We start from the raw sequence: 16656 nt of genomic DNA on the forward strand, positions 1-16656 counted from the left end.
TCAGGATCAGACCCTATTTGGAGAATTTCTGTCCTGGATCCATTCAATACTCCAGATATTCTCAAGGCTTCTCTGAGTTTCTATGGTCCTTCAGTGTCTTCTGTTAGTAGGTCATGGGCACTGGGTGGGGGTGTTGGCAGAGGATATGGGAGCATGGGGACCTGTATAGAGTTCTTGCTTGAGCGCCTAGTTGTCCCTGCTCTCTCTGCTGTCTCTTAGAGGGTTTGCAGGCCATGCTCTGATTCTGAGTAACTTTGTGATCCTTTCTGTTATCTACCCCAAATTCTGCAACTTTTCTTGTAACAACCTCACCCTTGTGTTGGTAGTGTGCCTAGATGTGAGCCATTTCCTCCAAATGGCATTTCATCAGTTTGGTGATAAGGTCCCTTATTTTTAGGGGGCATATTTAGTAAATGAATTGTGAATCCATTCAGAGACAATGGTGTAGAACCATTATGAAAGATAAAAAGTAAGATGCAAGTTAAAGAATTTCAGGTATGATGCCTGAAGTGCTGCTGCTCAGAAGCAGTTACTGATATAAATACCCTAGGTTCCTTTAGTGTAAAAAAAAATGTGCATGCATGAAAAGTTGGTGGATACCTACTACACTTTGGCCAGTGGAGAAGTCAGCAATGTTGAAATACTAACTTTATTAAAAATGTCAGTCCCTGAAATGAAGTTGTGTAAGACCTGAGTAGATAGAAACTCACAAAAAGTTAAACATTTTCAGTTTCCTGAGATACTGTATACTGTATATAAGACAAAATATTTTTGCTAATTGCAAACTAAATATTTTACAGGTTAGGTTCTTCATAGGTTTTTTTGCCAGTGATATTGGAGTTGATAATAATATGTAATTGCTATTTATTGAGAACTTAACTATATGTCAGTGATTATGCAAACATTCTATTTAATCCTCAACAGCTTTCAAAAGTGGATAATATCCTTCATTTTGCAGATAATACACAGGCTTAAATGGATTAAGGAATTTGCTCAGTGTTGGGACTGGAGTTCCCAGGGACTCGGTCACCCCTGGGTACCTTGCGAGGGCTGGCCAGAGTGATGCTGACCAGACCTAGGAAATAAGCCCAGAAGGCTCTGAGGATTCAGAATGATAGGTGGCTGTCAATGTTTATGTAATATAACACAGGAAAAGTTAATTTGTCAGTTGATTACATAACAATAAAATGTAGGGAGTACAACTTTACCCTACCTACCATACATGTACATGCCCTTGTCCTGTCTTCTCCCCTCCCCTCTTCAATTCTCTTCCCTCCACTCCCGCTCTCCTCCAGTAATCACTGTTTTTTCAGTCTAAGAGTATTTTTTGCTGTACTTTGCTATTTGTTTTCTTTGGCTATTTATATTCCAGAAATGCATGAAATCACCCATTAACTGTCTTTCATTTTGTGACTTAATTAGCATAATCATCTCAAGATCCATCTATTTTGTCCCAAAAGACACTATTTCATCTTTTTAAATAACTGAGTAGTATTCCACTGAGTATCTGTTCCACATTTTCTTTATTTAGTCATCTGTCGATGGGCATTTATGTTGTTCCCTTGGTGGGGCTATTGTGACGAATGTTGCTATCAATGTAGGAGAATATAAATCTTTTCATATTTTTGTTTTCATATTGTTTGATAAACATCTAGGAGTAATATTTCTGGATCATATGATATTTTTATTTTTATTTATTTTTTAAAAGATTTATTTATTTAGGCATACAGAACTGGGGTACAGGTCAGAGGTGCAGGGGCAGTGAGAGGCTTCACCAAAGACAGAGTGGGAAGCAGAACAGGCTGACTGATGAAGTACACTGCTGAGGGGAGCAGCAGGTAGGTAAGGAGAGGTCTTCTGCGCCATGTGGGTCACCTTTGGGTTGGGGATCAATCTCATGCTGAAGTGGCTTTAGTTTCTTATCTGTGCTTTCACCCACTGCACCACTAGGGAGGGCCCAGATATTTTTATTTTTTTTAAGGAATCTCCATACCACTTTCTATATCATTTAGATATTTATCATGTTGAAACTTTCTACTCTGCTTCATAGAGAGATATTCAGAGAATTAATAGATGCCCAGTTTTTCTCCATTTTAGACACAGTTCTCATAAACTCGGTTTCTAGGTGCCTGATCACCATACTTGTCATTTAGAAAACACATATCGGAAGGGTTTAGAAAGCACAGTGATTCCTGTAGTTCAAGACAGCTGGTGACGGTGATGGAGGAGACAAGAAGAATGAAATACAAACTAGTGAAAGACACCACATCAATACAGTAGTCAGGAGGCATTTATGATAGGGCCTAATATAATTTAATAAGAACTGCCATTATTGAATGTTAGGTGCCATAGATGTCTTAAGCTCTTTAAAGAAAGCTATGTCTTGCTTAAATTATTATAAAATAATCTTATTATTATCCTAGGGGAGATTCAAATCCAGATCCTGTCTGCAGAGCCTAGGTCTTCAACATTCTGCTTCACTGTGGGTCTGACATCAGTGATGCTTATTTTAATGTCCTGAATCATCATCATCATCATCAAAAAACAAACAAACAAAAAACTACACAGCATGGGCATTAACTGTATTAACAAATTAAGATAATTTTTATTGAAGTTATACTTAGACATGGATCTACATTTTAGACATGTTCTAAAATGTCTTCAAAGGCCCTTCCCCCATCTCACTTCCTGTTCTCCAGTCAACTGCTTTCAATTCTTGCACTTGGTTGATTCTTGCTGGTAATTGCATGCCTTCACTCTAAATGACATATTTATATTTCTACTGCTGAGTTTAGTTTTTAGCATTATTTATTGACACTTTACATTGGTGAGGAGAATTTAACTCTTTTCTCCATCTATCATTTTCCATCCCCTCCTCCCAACAGTTACATCATAATTTTAGTCAGATCAATAGGTTGTGGTTTCCTTTTTATCTGCAGACCTCCCTTTTTGGGCTGGGAAACATAGAGACCATTTGAGTTGGAAACACCTGCCAGTGTCCTGGAATTTCAGTGTGTAGGTCTGGGATGCAGGTACCTCACTGTTCACTGTGTAACTTCTTAGCTGCCTCCCTGACCTCTGACCTCAGATACTCAGATACTGTCAGGGGGTTGGACCCTCAGAGTTTTAATTCTCTTCTGAGAATAAACTTTCAGTTACTGCTGAAGCTACAGGAGTCACGAGGCTGGCTAACATCGGGATTAGGACCTAAGCAGTCCTCTACCACTCTTAGCCTCAGCTTGACCCTCCCTCTAGCTCCAGAGATATTTGCAATTCTGAATGTTCCAATCTTTCTAGAGATTCTGTGATGAGAGCATCTTGGCTTTCCCTGCTGACTAACAAGGGGTCATCTCTCCTGGGTTTAACACCTACCTCATGTCCATTTATTTTCTAGCTTCTAGTTTGTTGTTTTTGTCTCACTCTTTTTTCCATCTTTTGAGTTTATATCAAAAAGACATTGGTTTATTAGTGGGGTTTGGGAGGTAGCAAATGTATAAGTTTGTATACTGTCTTTTATTTTGAAATCTGAAAGACACTTTAGAGTTTTCAATGCAAAAGAGTTAAAAAAAAAAAGCAGTTCTTTAAGGGAAAGACTGGCAGCTCTTTGAAAAATGGGTTTGTCTAAAAGTGGGCTTGCTATTCAAAATGTGGTACTAGTACTAGAAGCATCCATGTTACTTGGGCATCATGGTTAGAAATGCAGACTCCAGACCTGTTGAATCAGAACTAGCATTTCAACAAAAACCCTAATAGATTCCTATGTATGCTGAGGGTTAAGAAGTGCTAATAGGAAGCTTTACTCAGTTTCTAATGTAATTAGAATAAACTCTAATCAATTTTTTAAAAGATTTATTTATTTATGCATACAGAACTAGGGTACAGGCCAGAGGTGCAGGGGTGGTGAGAGGATTCAGCAGAGACAGAGTGGGGAGCAGAACAGGCCAACTGATGAAATGCATTGCTGAGGGGAGCAGCGGGCAGGCCAGGAGAGGTCTGCCTCTCCACGTGGATCACCTCTGGGGCGGGTGGGGTTGGAACTCTTGCTGAAGTGACTTTAGATTCTTAGTGCTGTGCTTTAACCAACTGCGCCACCAGGGAGGGCCAACTCTAATCAGTTTTAATCTGGGAAATAAAAAAGGGGGATATATAAGTTTTCATGAAAATATATCCTGTCCCCAAATAAACCATTTCTGTACATCAAAGTTGGCATCAGATTGTGTAGGGAAAAATCAGTCTTTTTTCACTTTCTTGCTGCGGCCTTGCTTTTCTCTGTTTCTTTGACATGCGATATTATATTGGTGCAAAAAGGAGCTTGAGCACAGGGCATGCATAGACAGCTGGGCTGAGAGTACACATCTGAAAGCAGAATTATATTTATCTTCAGACCTCCCCTTTTGGGGAGCACGCATGCCTTTAGTTATGGGCACCAGGGCCAAGAAGCAAGAGAGCATGGGGCATGCAAGCCTTTAGATACAGACATGACTGGGAGAGATTATTATAAGATTGGGGGAGACTGAGAGAGAACATGGAGATTGAAGGGGCTGGGCACTCAGTTGCTGCCAACCTCCCGGTCCTTCTCTCCGCTGCCTGCTCACCTGCTGATCTGCCTGTGCCTGGTCCCCTGCTTCAGCATTAAAGTTTTGTCAAATCTATTGAGGGTTCCAAGACTCTGTCCGTCAGCTCAAATCTATAGTGAATCTGCAGGTGCTGTGCTTGGTTGTCCAAGAGATGGAAACCAAAAGTTCTCTGTCATTTACCATGAGATGTCTTCGATTGGTTTTTTAATGGCTCATAGTTCTTGAGGTAGGTGATGGGGTATTATAGATTTGATAGTTTAAGTCTTCAGTCACAGTTTGGACTCACCTAGAGTTGCAGGATAGATTAGCTTTAAGCCCAGCAAATACCCCGGAGACAGGTAAGTTTTTTGTAAATGATGGAATTAATTAAAATATGATTCTGCTTTCAGGATAAACCAGTAATTTTATTCAGGGTTGACCAATTCTAGGAAAGAGAAAGCAAGGAAAAGAGGTGTCTAACTCAGCATTGCTAGCAGTAGATGGAATCAGAGGCATGGGCCCTCCCTGGTGGTGCAGTGGGTTAAAGTGCAGCACTATGAAGCTAGCTGTAGCTATTGCAGAATGAGTTTGATCCCTGGTCAGGGGGTGATCCACTTGGTGTGGCAGACCTCTCTTGACCTGCCTGCTGCTCCCTTCAGCAGTGTATTTCAGTACATCTTCCTGTTCTGCTCCCTGCTGTCAGCAGTGTATTTCAGTACATCTTCCTGTTCTGCTCCCTGCTCTGTCTCTGATGATTCCTCTCATCCCTCCTTGGCTCACACCTCTGGCTTCTAACCCCGTTCTTGTATTGTATGCATAAGTAAGTCTTTTTTTTTTTTTTTTTTTAAAGGAATCAGAGGCAGAACCTGGTGAGTTTACTTGGTTTTACTTTAGCATTTATCAGTATCAGCTACTGAGTTGGTTAGAACACAGACAGTTGTGCCCATTCTTAGGCTGTCTTACTCAGTAGGCCTGGGTTACACCCAAGAATGTGCATTTGTAACAATTTCCCAGGTGATACTGATATGCTGATCTCACATAAAACTACTGGTATGTAGAGAATTGCAATTAGTTCTGGGAACTGAAGTCAGAAGGTGGGGAATAGCAGGTGATATAAAGGCAGAAGCCTAAATAGATATTGTGGAGGTTGTGCGGAGTCATTGACAGTGATGGATTCTGGTTTGCTTTTAGAAAGATGGCATTGGGTGCTGTATGGAGAATAGATCAGACAACCAAATAAGTGGCTAAAGCCATCCCAGATGAGAGGTGCTAAAAACTGGGAATAGAGGCAAGAGGAGGAAAGTCCCTAGAACCTGGAAATAGAAGGGGAAAAGAGGGAGGAGTTGATTTCTGGTTGGGTGTGTGCTGTGCTTGTGTTGCTCACAACATAGGAAGAGAAGTGGATTTGAAGAGGGTTCAGGGAGAAGAGCAAAGCCAAGTGAGTTGAGGGCAGGACATACCAATAAGATACCTGGTTGGACCCAATAGACAGTTTCCCTTATGGATTTGGAGGTCAGGAGCTGGTGGTCTGGCCCCATCCTGTCCGGCACTTCCATTTCACCTCTTGGGTTGTTTGGATCGGACGATGCATTTGTAAAGAAATAATAGAATAACTTTCAAGAATCTTGAGACTATGATACATTTAGAGATGTTTTCTCAAAAAAAAAAAAAGTTCAGCTTTTGTAATTGGGGGAAAAGAAACAGCTGAAGTACTTCTAACACTGAAGAAGTTAATAAAGCCTCCTTTTCCCTGAGAGGCCAGCACCATTGGGATTCCACAGGCTTGAACCGGGGCAGTCACTTGACTGGTTTGAGGCCATATGACCAACAGCTGAGGCTAATTAGCTAGATTGTGGGTTTTGCAGAGATACTTGATTTTGAAAGTTGATGGAGCGAACAGCATTTCAAAAGACTCTTTTGAAATACTTGTAAGTAAGCAAATTCTGACTTTAGTATTTCTCTTTGTATTAGCCCAAAATTTACTTTTTTGAAGAGGACATGTGATTGGAAGCTGTGCGATTATTGAAGAGCTGGGAACTCCAATCTAAAGTTTCAGAAAAAACAATCAACAACTTATACTTTGTCAAGGTATAGTTTTGGGTTTATTTATTTTTTTCTTGTAGAGGTTTTGAGTATTGCTATGAGAATTTTTGGGTTCTTAAAATATGTGAAATTTAACATTAAATACTGCTGCGCATATATATATATGTATACATATACATATATATATGTATTTTGTTGTTGTTGTTAATTAGTGACTTCAAGACATTTGCTAAGTTTCTTGGAATTAGCTTGAAAAATAGATTTTAAGTTGCCAGCAAGAGGGGTTTGAATACTATGTTCCTCCTTTATTTTCTTGCACTTCATGATGTAAAGTAAGTTTTTATTATCTGAAAATATGTTGAATAAGAACTAATTAAAGAATTGAATTGCTCTTAGTCTGCTCACCCTGATTGTTTTATCTGTGAAAATTCAAGGTTGGGATTCTGTTTTAATACTGTTAAGCTTTAATGGAAAAAAGTTTTGCATAAATACGTGTTTTAGTATAAGACGTATTTCCCCTTATGAGTTGAATTTGCCTTAAAATGATTAATTTGGGGGCTCCCCTGGTGGCGCAAGGGGTTAAAGCACTGCATTATGAAGCTCTCCGAAGCCACTGCTGCACAAGTTCCATTCCCAGCCAGGGAGCGGACCCACGTAGCAGACCTCTCCTGCCTGGCCCCCTGCTCCCCTCAGCAGTGTACTTTGTCAGTCTGCCTGTTCTGCTCCGCGCTCTGCCTCTGGTGAATCCTCTCATCCATCACACTTCTGGCCTGTACCCCAGTTCTGTAAGCAAAATAAATAAATCTTTTAAAAATTATTAATTTGGGAGTAATTAGTGGTAGTAAGTACGTGTGAAAGGTCTGGGTGATGAATATGATGGGGTGTTTCATAATACAATTCTCTCTACTTTTGGACATGAATTGGTGTGTTGGGGCTTTTGTGATAATGTACCATGCACTGGATGACTTAAATGACAGAAATGCACTGTGTCACAGCTCCTGAACTTGCAGTCTGATATCCAGGCACTAAAAGGGTTGTTCCTTTGGAGGACTGTGAGGGAGACGGTGGTCCAGCTCCTGTCTTTAGCTGGTAGATGGTTCTCCTAGTTATGGGTCTTCTGGTCAACTTCCCTCTTTGTGTAGATTTGTTCTCAGGACACCAGTCGTACAATTTAATGACTTCTTTACAAAGAGGGCCTACATCCTGAAGAGCTGGGAGTTGTCTGCAATGCATGTAGAGAACATTTTTTTTTTAAGTCAGGTGCCTGGACTGTGTTGGATAAGGAGCATTTGAAGATGAATAAGACATGGTCTCTGTTGGTTGCTGTTGGTTTAATCAAATATATGACTGTAATTTCCTGAGCTGTCTCTGTTTACTTATCTCTTCCATTGACTTGTGGCCACTTTTCACACTTGGGTATCACTGGAAAGATAACAAAGGGCAGCTTAACAACCTTTGAGAGGTACCTGGAAGGGTGCTTTGTTCCTGAAAACCCTTAAGATAGGTGGGGTGAGCAGATGGACCCTTTACCATTCATTTAGTTCCACCTCCTCATTTCACAGACAGAGAAGTTAGGCTTAATTGCTCATGTCTTTTGGCTGATTAAAGTCAGAGCCCAGGCTTCCTGCAGTGTGTCGGGGCTTCCACTTTGTGACTGGAACCAGCATCAGTTGGTTTTCTTTGCCACAAGTTCATGCTTCTATAAGGGAACCCGGACCCTCATTGTTAGAAATGTGGAAAAGAGCCTTGATTAAAAACTGACATTTCTGCCATGATTCTTAGATTATATACTAAAAAAAAAAAAAAGTTTGGGGAGGAGTGTTTCTACATGAGGGCATCTCATACACTGAATGTCCAGGCTAGATATGATATATTCCAAAGGCGTTTACCCCCACCTTGATTGCTTTCTGAGTCTGTAACCATGTTCCCATGTTCAGCGACCAAGAAGCTATTGTAATGCATTTATTCTTCTTGCTGCTGCTGCTACTCTCAACTGTGGCAGAAAGGGGATGTTGATGAAACCTGTGGCTGGCAGTTTGGCACCATGGCAGCCAGGGCCTGCACACTTTTGTGGGTCTGGATCCCAGCTACCTCAGCTCTCCTCAGACCCTCAGTATCTGAGAGGAAATGCTGGCTACTTCCTCTGTTTCTGTTTTCCCTTTTCAGGATAAAACCTCTGCCATCTCTGCCCATCTTTTACAATTATTACCTCTGTGCTCCTCTGAACTTGTTTGATTTCGAATTAGAGCTCAGCATATGTCATAACTGATGAATCATGTAAAGCCCATGAAAAAAGAAAGCTGATTTTTGTGAAAGCCATTTGTGCTGTCTTTCAAGAGAATCCCTCCTGCTGTCACCTTCTGTGTTCCCTGGTACAGCTGTGAAGTAACTAGGGCTTTGCCCTCTCCATGAAGCCAGAGCTGGGTTCGGTGGGGGCTTGAGTCTGGGGAGTTGATGAATGCCATGGGGTGCTGTTTGATAGGTGAACTGCTGTGTCTTGGAGGCTGTAAACACAGATGCAAAATATCCTTCCAGGAATTGAGAGCATCAATTTGTTTTTTTCCTCCCCCATTTCATACTCCATTAGGCTTCTCTTCCCCCTGATGTAATCTGAGAAGGGATCTTTTAGCTATTAGAGTTAGATGCATCACTTAGCAAATATGAAATGGGTCCCTTCCTCCTCCTTTTTTCTTAATAGGGAGAAAACACAGACAGTTTAAGCTCATAATTCTGTGCTGTGGTGACTGACCCAGATTACTGAAAAATCTTTGTAGTGTTCTGTTTTAGGCCTCTTGCTGTTTCTTACATTTGACTCCCTCTTCTTTCTAAAGGGTCACCTATCTCTTCCGTAGTCAAAGGAAATCATATTGAGGACTCTAAAATCCATTTTGTACCCTTAGTATTTTTTTGAACAAGAAAGTGAGGAACCTGTTTTGTAGCCATTTCCACATTCATTTCTCAAAATACCTGGAGAAAACCTGGACTTTTTTTTTTTAAATTGTAGTCTGCTGTGTGAGCCACACATGTGTGCGTGTATAGGCTGTGCAGCAGGATATGGGGAATGCATTTTTCATATTTTCCATACTGTTGGACTATAGTGCTTTCCTCATAGAACCACAGTCCTAATTCACTAGGACAAATTACTTAGAGATGTAGTAACTTAGAGACCACAAGTTAGAGAACTTCTGAACCCCAAGTCACCAACCCCCTTATATACTTCCTCTCAGAAAACTCCTGTACTAACACCCCTGGATGTCTGGGCTAGGGGCTAACCTCCTGTGATGCTTCTGCTGTGCCTGCTTAGGTACTAAGTGGTCTGTCTCCCATTACATGGTAAATTCTGTGAACAAGTGCTCTTTCTTATTTGCATTTCCATTACATAGATAGTGTCTGACATGTTAAATGATTTCTGATGTTTGGGTGCTGAGGTGTGTGAAACAATTTCAGTTGAAAAAGTATATGCTAATGGCATCTGCCTCTAAGTGTCTGCTTTGCAGATAGCTGTATTTTTAAGCTCCAAACGAGAAAATTTATGTGAATAAACATGTTACATTTGAAGACTTTGAGTAAATAACCTCAACTACATGGCACTCCTTTGGTATTTTATTTTTTATTTATTCAAATATTTGTTAATGACAGATCTATCGCTGAACTACTCCTCCTTCCCTTTCTCCTCTCCTCTCCTTTCCAACCCCCAGGATTGACATGGAGGGAATAGAATAATTTTGAAGGGAAAATCTTGAATAGAGAGTATAAGTCTAGAACAGAAGGCAGGAAGATTCGAAGAGAAATTATAGAAAGGAAAGATGATGATCAAATGCAGAATAAGTGTAGAAACTGGTATATTAACTGAAAAATATATAATTTTTCAATAGATGCAGAAACAAAATTGATACTCAGTCATAATGTTCATTCTTTTTTTTTTTTAAAAAGATTTATTTATTTGTGCACACAGAACTGGGGTACAGGCTAGAGGCTCAGGAGCAGCGAGAGGCTTTACCAGAGACAGAGTGGGAGCAGAACAGGCAGATGGACGAAGTACATTGCTGAGGGGAGCAGTGGGTGGGTCAGGAGAGGTCTGCCACACCATGTGGTCACCTCTGGGGCAGGCAGGGATCGAACTCATGTGGAAGTGGCTTTGGCTTCTTAGTGCTGTGCTTTTAACCTGCTGCGCCACCAGGGAGGACCCATAATGTTCATTCTTAAAAACCTTGGAATAGATCGAGAATTTCTTTAAACTGATAAAAGTATCTACAAAAAACCTGTGGTGAACATTACATTCGTAAGAGTGAGTTGTTAGAATTAAGACAAGAGTGTTTAACAGTTTTGGAGGGCTAATAATTTGCTATCTGACTAACACTAGACAAGAAGTAAATGTAAATGACTTAGACAAGAAATGTAAATAAAAACTAAAGATTTGTAAGGAAACCAAAATTTAATTATTTTCAACTATGTATGAAGTATTATCAGAATTATTATTGATAAGTAACAAAAAGAAGATATATTAAAAAAATACAATAGTGACAGTATAAAGTATCAATAAGTCTAAAGATACCCGAGATCTTTATGAAAAGAATTTATTTACAGATAATATTTTAGAAGAAGACATTAAAGAAATAGACATACATATACGTGGGTAAGTAGATTATCATGAATATGTGAATCTTCTTGTTAACATCTATAGATTTAATGCAATCCCTGCCAAAATCCCAGTATGTCTTTTGAAGAATATAGATGAAAGTGTGGAAGGTCAAGGATATCTGTAGTGAGGTGGGAGAGATTCCTCCCCCTATACAAAGTTGTATTTAAAGTCATAGTAATCAGGCCTCTGAAAGTGGGCTGAGAGATGTGAAAACTACCAGAGGGACAGAGCAGAGTATCCTCAAACAGATCTACTCAATATGGCAAATCTCTAGGAAAAGAATATTCATTTTTAATATATGGCACTGTGATAAGTAGGTGAGGAAAAAATAATGAAATTGTATCCCAACATATACCTTAGAAAATTCCCAGTGGATCAAGGACTTAAATGTGAAAGATAACACCTTTAGGAAAATAATGTAGATAAGTATCTTTATCACTTTAGGTAAAAAAAAATTTCTTCAACATGATACAGAGAGAATTAACTATCAAAGAAAAGATAGATTTGAATACTTAAAGATGTTAACAAAGTGAAAAGTTGAATCACAAACAGGAAGAAGACATTTGCAACATCTGTAACTAACAAGAGGCCTAGTAGCCATAATACATGAGGAACTCCAACATGTCCATAAAAAAAAAACAACCTAATAGAAAACTAGGGAAAGGTCTGGTTTGCTTGTCTAATAAGCATTAAATGAACTGCTAACAAATTTTGAAAAAATTTGTGCTGAAAAATTTCAACTACATTAAAAACCCAAGAAATGTTAATTTAGAATACATTTTGAGAAGTCTGGCGATAAATCGCAATTACTGGTGAAAATGTGAAATTAGAAATGTAAATCACTATGTTGTATGAAAATTTGGCATTATCTTATTTTCTTGAACATGCTCATTCCTATGCACCAGGAAAGTAGCTTTCTGGTTTCTAGGCTGGAGCAGAGTTTCTCCACTTTGTGTCTTAAATTGGTTCAGATATGTTGAGATATTGAATCCCTCTGCCCCCAGGGCTTGGCATTCATTGCCTTTGATCATGTGAATTAGTCCCAGTTTCACACAGGAACTGCATGAAAAAGATGGGTAAGTAATTTCCTAAAAGAAATGCTTATCAGCATATGCATGCCTATATATTGCAGTATTGTTTTAAATGAGAACAGAAATGTAGAGGACATAGTTAAGAGAATTCTCTGAAAACCCTTAGACATTAATTACTTAAAGAAGTAATTTAAATAATCATTTCCTAACATCAGTGATCAAAGTGGATATATTTCAAATTAAGAGAAAGGCAGGGAAAAAGACCGAAGGAAAGTGATATTTCTGGCCAATATATATTTTTATTAACATGTAGTCAGATGGGCAGGGGAAAGGATAATGAGGTCAGGCCTATGCTTGGAATCTGAATAGATTTCTTAACAATGGCTCTCAAGGAAAGAATGCTATGAAGCCAAAGTGACATACCTCTGTCTTTTTTTGACTTTTCCCCTCTATTCACTGACAGATAAACAGATGAATGATGTCTGCAAAGAGAGATTCATTAGAATAGCAAGAACTGTCCATCAGGCCCACTTAGTTTAATTTTGCTGAAAACACTGCATTGATCCTTGGTCTTGTGTTCTGCCCTCTTCTGTGGCCTGCACATTCCTGGCCTTCTTTTTAGACCTTTTACTGTTGGCCACTCTCTGTCCCAGTTCAGAGAGATACATGGGTCCATAGGAATAGAGATGATTTCCAAGCATTTCTTTGTGATGTGGCTTTCTCTCTACCCCTCACTTTCAATCTATTTCAGTCCATCCCACGAATTAGATACTCAGGTACAAAAGCTTATGTCCACACCAACCTCCCTTCCCCATCTTCAGTTGTCCTGTTTCTGTCTTCCACACTATTTTACTGTCGTGTTCACCCAACCCAGAAAAGGTTGGTGGCCTAAAATGTACCCCCCCCGCCACACACACATACACACAGAACAGAGCCGGAACTAGAACTCCATACTCCATACACTGGAGGATGAATCCTGCTATCTCTTCAGAGTTCCATGTGACCTTGTCAGCATGCGCCTGAATTTATGTTTATTTAATTACATAAAACTGGCTTTGTGTTTACTTGTATAGTTTATATTATGTTTCTCTGACTATAGATTTTAAGGGGAAGTATTATATCTTATTCACATTTTTAATCTTTGAAATGGTTAAGAGTTTCCTCTATAGTTACTAAATTGAAGTTAAAATAGTGTCTTTCACAACATTTTATCAGTCCTGTAGCTGAATCCCTCTTGCCCTTGCTCAACTGGCTCCTGCTTGCAATCTTAGTGGCTGGCTTTGTGATGTCCCAAGGTTACTACCGTCTTACATATACCCAAAAGTTTACAGCTTATAAATGTGTTTGCAGAAAGTATGCTCTAATTCTTCTAATAATTTTGCTAGCTAAATATTGCCATATTCAGCTGAGAGAGGTCATAGGACTTGAGATAAGTGACACAGCTAGGAAATAAGTAGCAGAGTTTAGGTCTTCTGACTTCAAATTGGGTACTGTACATGATACCAGATAGTTAGCTTTCTATTTGTCCTTTGTTGACAATGAGTTCATTTTGCTTCCTCATTCAGATTACAAATTTCTTGAGGAGATCGACTGGATTCTTTCTTTAATGCCATTCTGAGTTGCTAGCAAAGTCTTAGCACATAAAAGTTACTTATCAGAAACTGTTGTGTTGACTGCTAGTATAATTTACCCAAAAAGAGCATGTGTCAGGAGTCCCAAGTCATTTTTCTGAGTCATTCCTGGATGAAATCAGCAGGGAACAGAGGGAACCAGAGGAAGGAAGAAACTGTTAGAGAAAACTGGATAGGAGACATAGTTAGCATTTGAGTGACAGCAGGTCTGTTGTTGTCTAGTGGTGGGGAGTGATGGGGAGGCACACACAAGAAGCCAGTTTTCAAGAAATATGGAAGTTGACTGGGGAGTTAAAAGACATTCATGAGATGGGAGAGGAGTACTTAGAAGGAATGTAATACAGTACATAAGTTAAGCAAAATATTAAGAAAGTCTTGGTGAAAAAAAAAACAAATGAGTGGATCAAGAGATGTGGTCTGTATACACATTGGAATACTATTGAGCAATAAAAAAGATAAACTCAAGCCATTTTCTGCAACATGGATGGAACTGGAAGGAATTATGCTCAGTGAAATAAGTCAGCAGGTGAAAGAAATACTGGTTTCACTTATAGGAGGAATATAGGGGAAACAAATACATACATACATATGTAGATAGATAGAGATGAAAATGTACTCCCCAAATTATATTATTTTGTAAATAAATGGTGAATCAATAAAATTTGATTATAAATTAATAAACCTTTAATAATTGCAACAATTAAAGTAAATACAGCTGTTTATAAAATTTTTAATAAGTAAAAGGAATTCAAATAATTGTACATATCATCTGTGTATTCAGCATGGTGATGATCAGTTCTATGGATTTTCTGGTAATGCCTCATTTCACGTGAGATGCTTTTAAAATTACAATCCTTTGACAACTAAGCTATTATTTCCAATTCTGCCTTTTCCCAAAAGGGTAACAAAAAACCATAGACAGACCATGTGTCCCAGATTTAGGTTTGAAAAATCACACTGCATCTCCTGAGTTCATAAATATTTGTACCTCTTCCGTTAGGATATCTGAAAAATCTTCTAATGGTGGAAGCCTAGATAAGTTTTTATGAACTTCTCTCTCCTACAGGGAACAGAAGATTAAAACTTTTTAGATTAGTATAGAGCATTAATATTTGTTTCTATGTCAAATGATCACAGTTTAGAACTGTTTTTACAGAAGCTAAAGGAAATGGTTATCTCCACTGCTTAGAGGTACCAGCAATAAAGGATGTGGTTTCAAAATAAAAATATTTAATTTCTATATGAAATTATTTTATCTATCATGCTCTATGCAGTAGGCTCTAAAATTCATATATAAAATTTTTAGATGATTAATCATTTATAAGGAAACTGATCAATATCATTGGAATCTATTTTTAGAAGTTCTGGTTTATTTTTAATGCTTGATAGCTATATAGCTTGATAATATATATAGTAATAGTATTTTTATGTGATGTGAAAGTACATAAAGTTCTAAGTTCAAAAAAGGATACCATAGATAACTTATTTAAAATGGGAAAACAATTTCTGAACTCAAAATACTCACTTCACAAGTTTTACTATCAAATTGTTGGTACGTGGAAGTTGACTTCATATTTTCAAAAGTAGATTTGTTAAAACATGATTATAAGATTATAAAGTTAATTTTTCATGTGAAAACTATAGAATTTTTTCCACTATTTACTGTTACCTACCTTGTAGAATTTCATTTCATGCTTATTTAAAATTAAATATAAGATGTATTCTTTAAGCAAATGAAATTTCTAAAATGTTTGCTTATACACTCATGATTTCTTATAAACATACAAACACTTACATCTTCATGGTGTTCCCTTAACTGCTTTATAAGCCTCTTCTCTTATTTTATTTATCCTCTTGACTCGTTGCAGAGTCATCATCTTCTTGACTAACACTGAATGTTTACTTTGTGATACTAAATCTATCTTGAAGTTTCTTTAGACACTCCTTTGGTAACAAGCCCTTTAGTTTCTTTCTGAGTGACTTTTGCCTACTCACTTTAGCTCCTGTGTTCTTAGCTTCTTGTCTTCAATTATCTTTCAGAAAACAGGAGCTTGATCCCCAAAGGGACCCTTTTTCCCAGGCATGACTAGCTAATGACAAAGACAGAAATGCTCTGGGGGACCAAGTTCTAACCTGGATGCTTGGTTTGCATCTGCTCTAGGCAAAAGGAGGAAACTTAGTAAAGTAAACTTGTTGGATATCAATCAGGGATCCTTTGAAGTGGGCGGATTAAGCAAGGGAGATCATTTTATATTCCAGTAAATTATTCTAATTTAGCAGGTAAGAGAATCTTTCTTGGTGTTGATGAGTTGGTAACTACTTAGGGCCTTTCCCAAGTTCCTGCTGGTTGTGCCCAGCAAAGTGTTCTACATAGTTTCCATGACTAAGTGTCCTGAACTCTTGGAATATCCCCCCCCCTCCCCGATCCATTAGCCCCTTTTTGATTCACTTTAAAATTTATCAGTTATTTATTACTTTTTATTAACATTGGTTTACATTGCTATTTGTATCTTAGAACTAAAAGATCTCCCCTTCTACATGTTACTACACTACAACCACCACCAGAAAAACCTCAGTCCATTGACTGTGCTCCTTTGTCACTTTGTTCATGTCCTTCCCACTCTGGTAGTTCCAGTTCTGTAATCAACTTTCTAGGGGCTCTTGTTACCTTGGCTTTACCTCACACTTATATTCCATATAAAAGTGATACCACCTGGTATTTATCTTTCTCCTTTTGATTTGTTTCATTTAGC

General features: G+C 38.4%; 1 protein-coding gene across 3 annotated transcripts in view; it reads left to right on the top strand.

Annotated features, from left to right (window-relative positions):
* Positions 1 to 16656, top strand: part of RAB27A (RAB27A, member RAS oncogene family) — a 68744-nt gene that overhangs the window by 11087 nt on the left and 41001 nt on the right. For 2 of the 3 annotated variants that reach the window (XM_012728489.1, XM_012728490.1), the window contains exon 2: positions 6528 to 6644. The exons of the other annotated variant lie outside the window; for it this stretch is intronic. The gene's annotated coding sequence lies outside the window, so the exon portion shown is untranslated. The remainder of the gene's footprint in view (positions 1 to 6527; positions 6645 to 16656) is intronic. 3 annotated transcript variants of the gene reach the window in all.

The sequence above is a fragment of the Condylura cristata genome, unplaced genomic scaffold (genome assembly GCF_000260355.1).
Source record: "Condylura cristata isolate star-nosed mole 26May11 unplaced genomic scaffold, ConCri1.0 scaffold00023, whole genome shotgun sequence".
Lineage (NCBI taxonomy): Eukaryota > Metazoa > Chordata > Mammalia > Eulipotyphla > Talpidae > Condylura > Condylura cristata.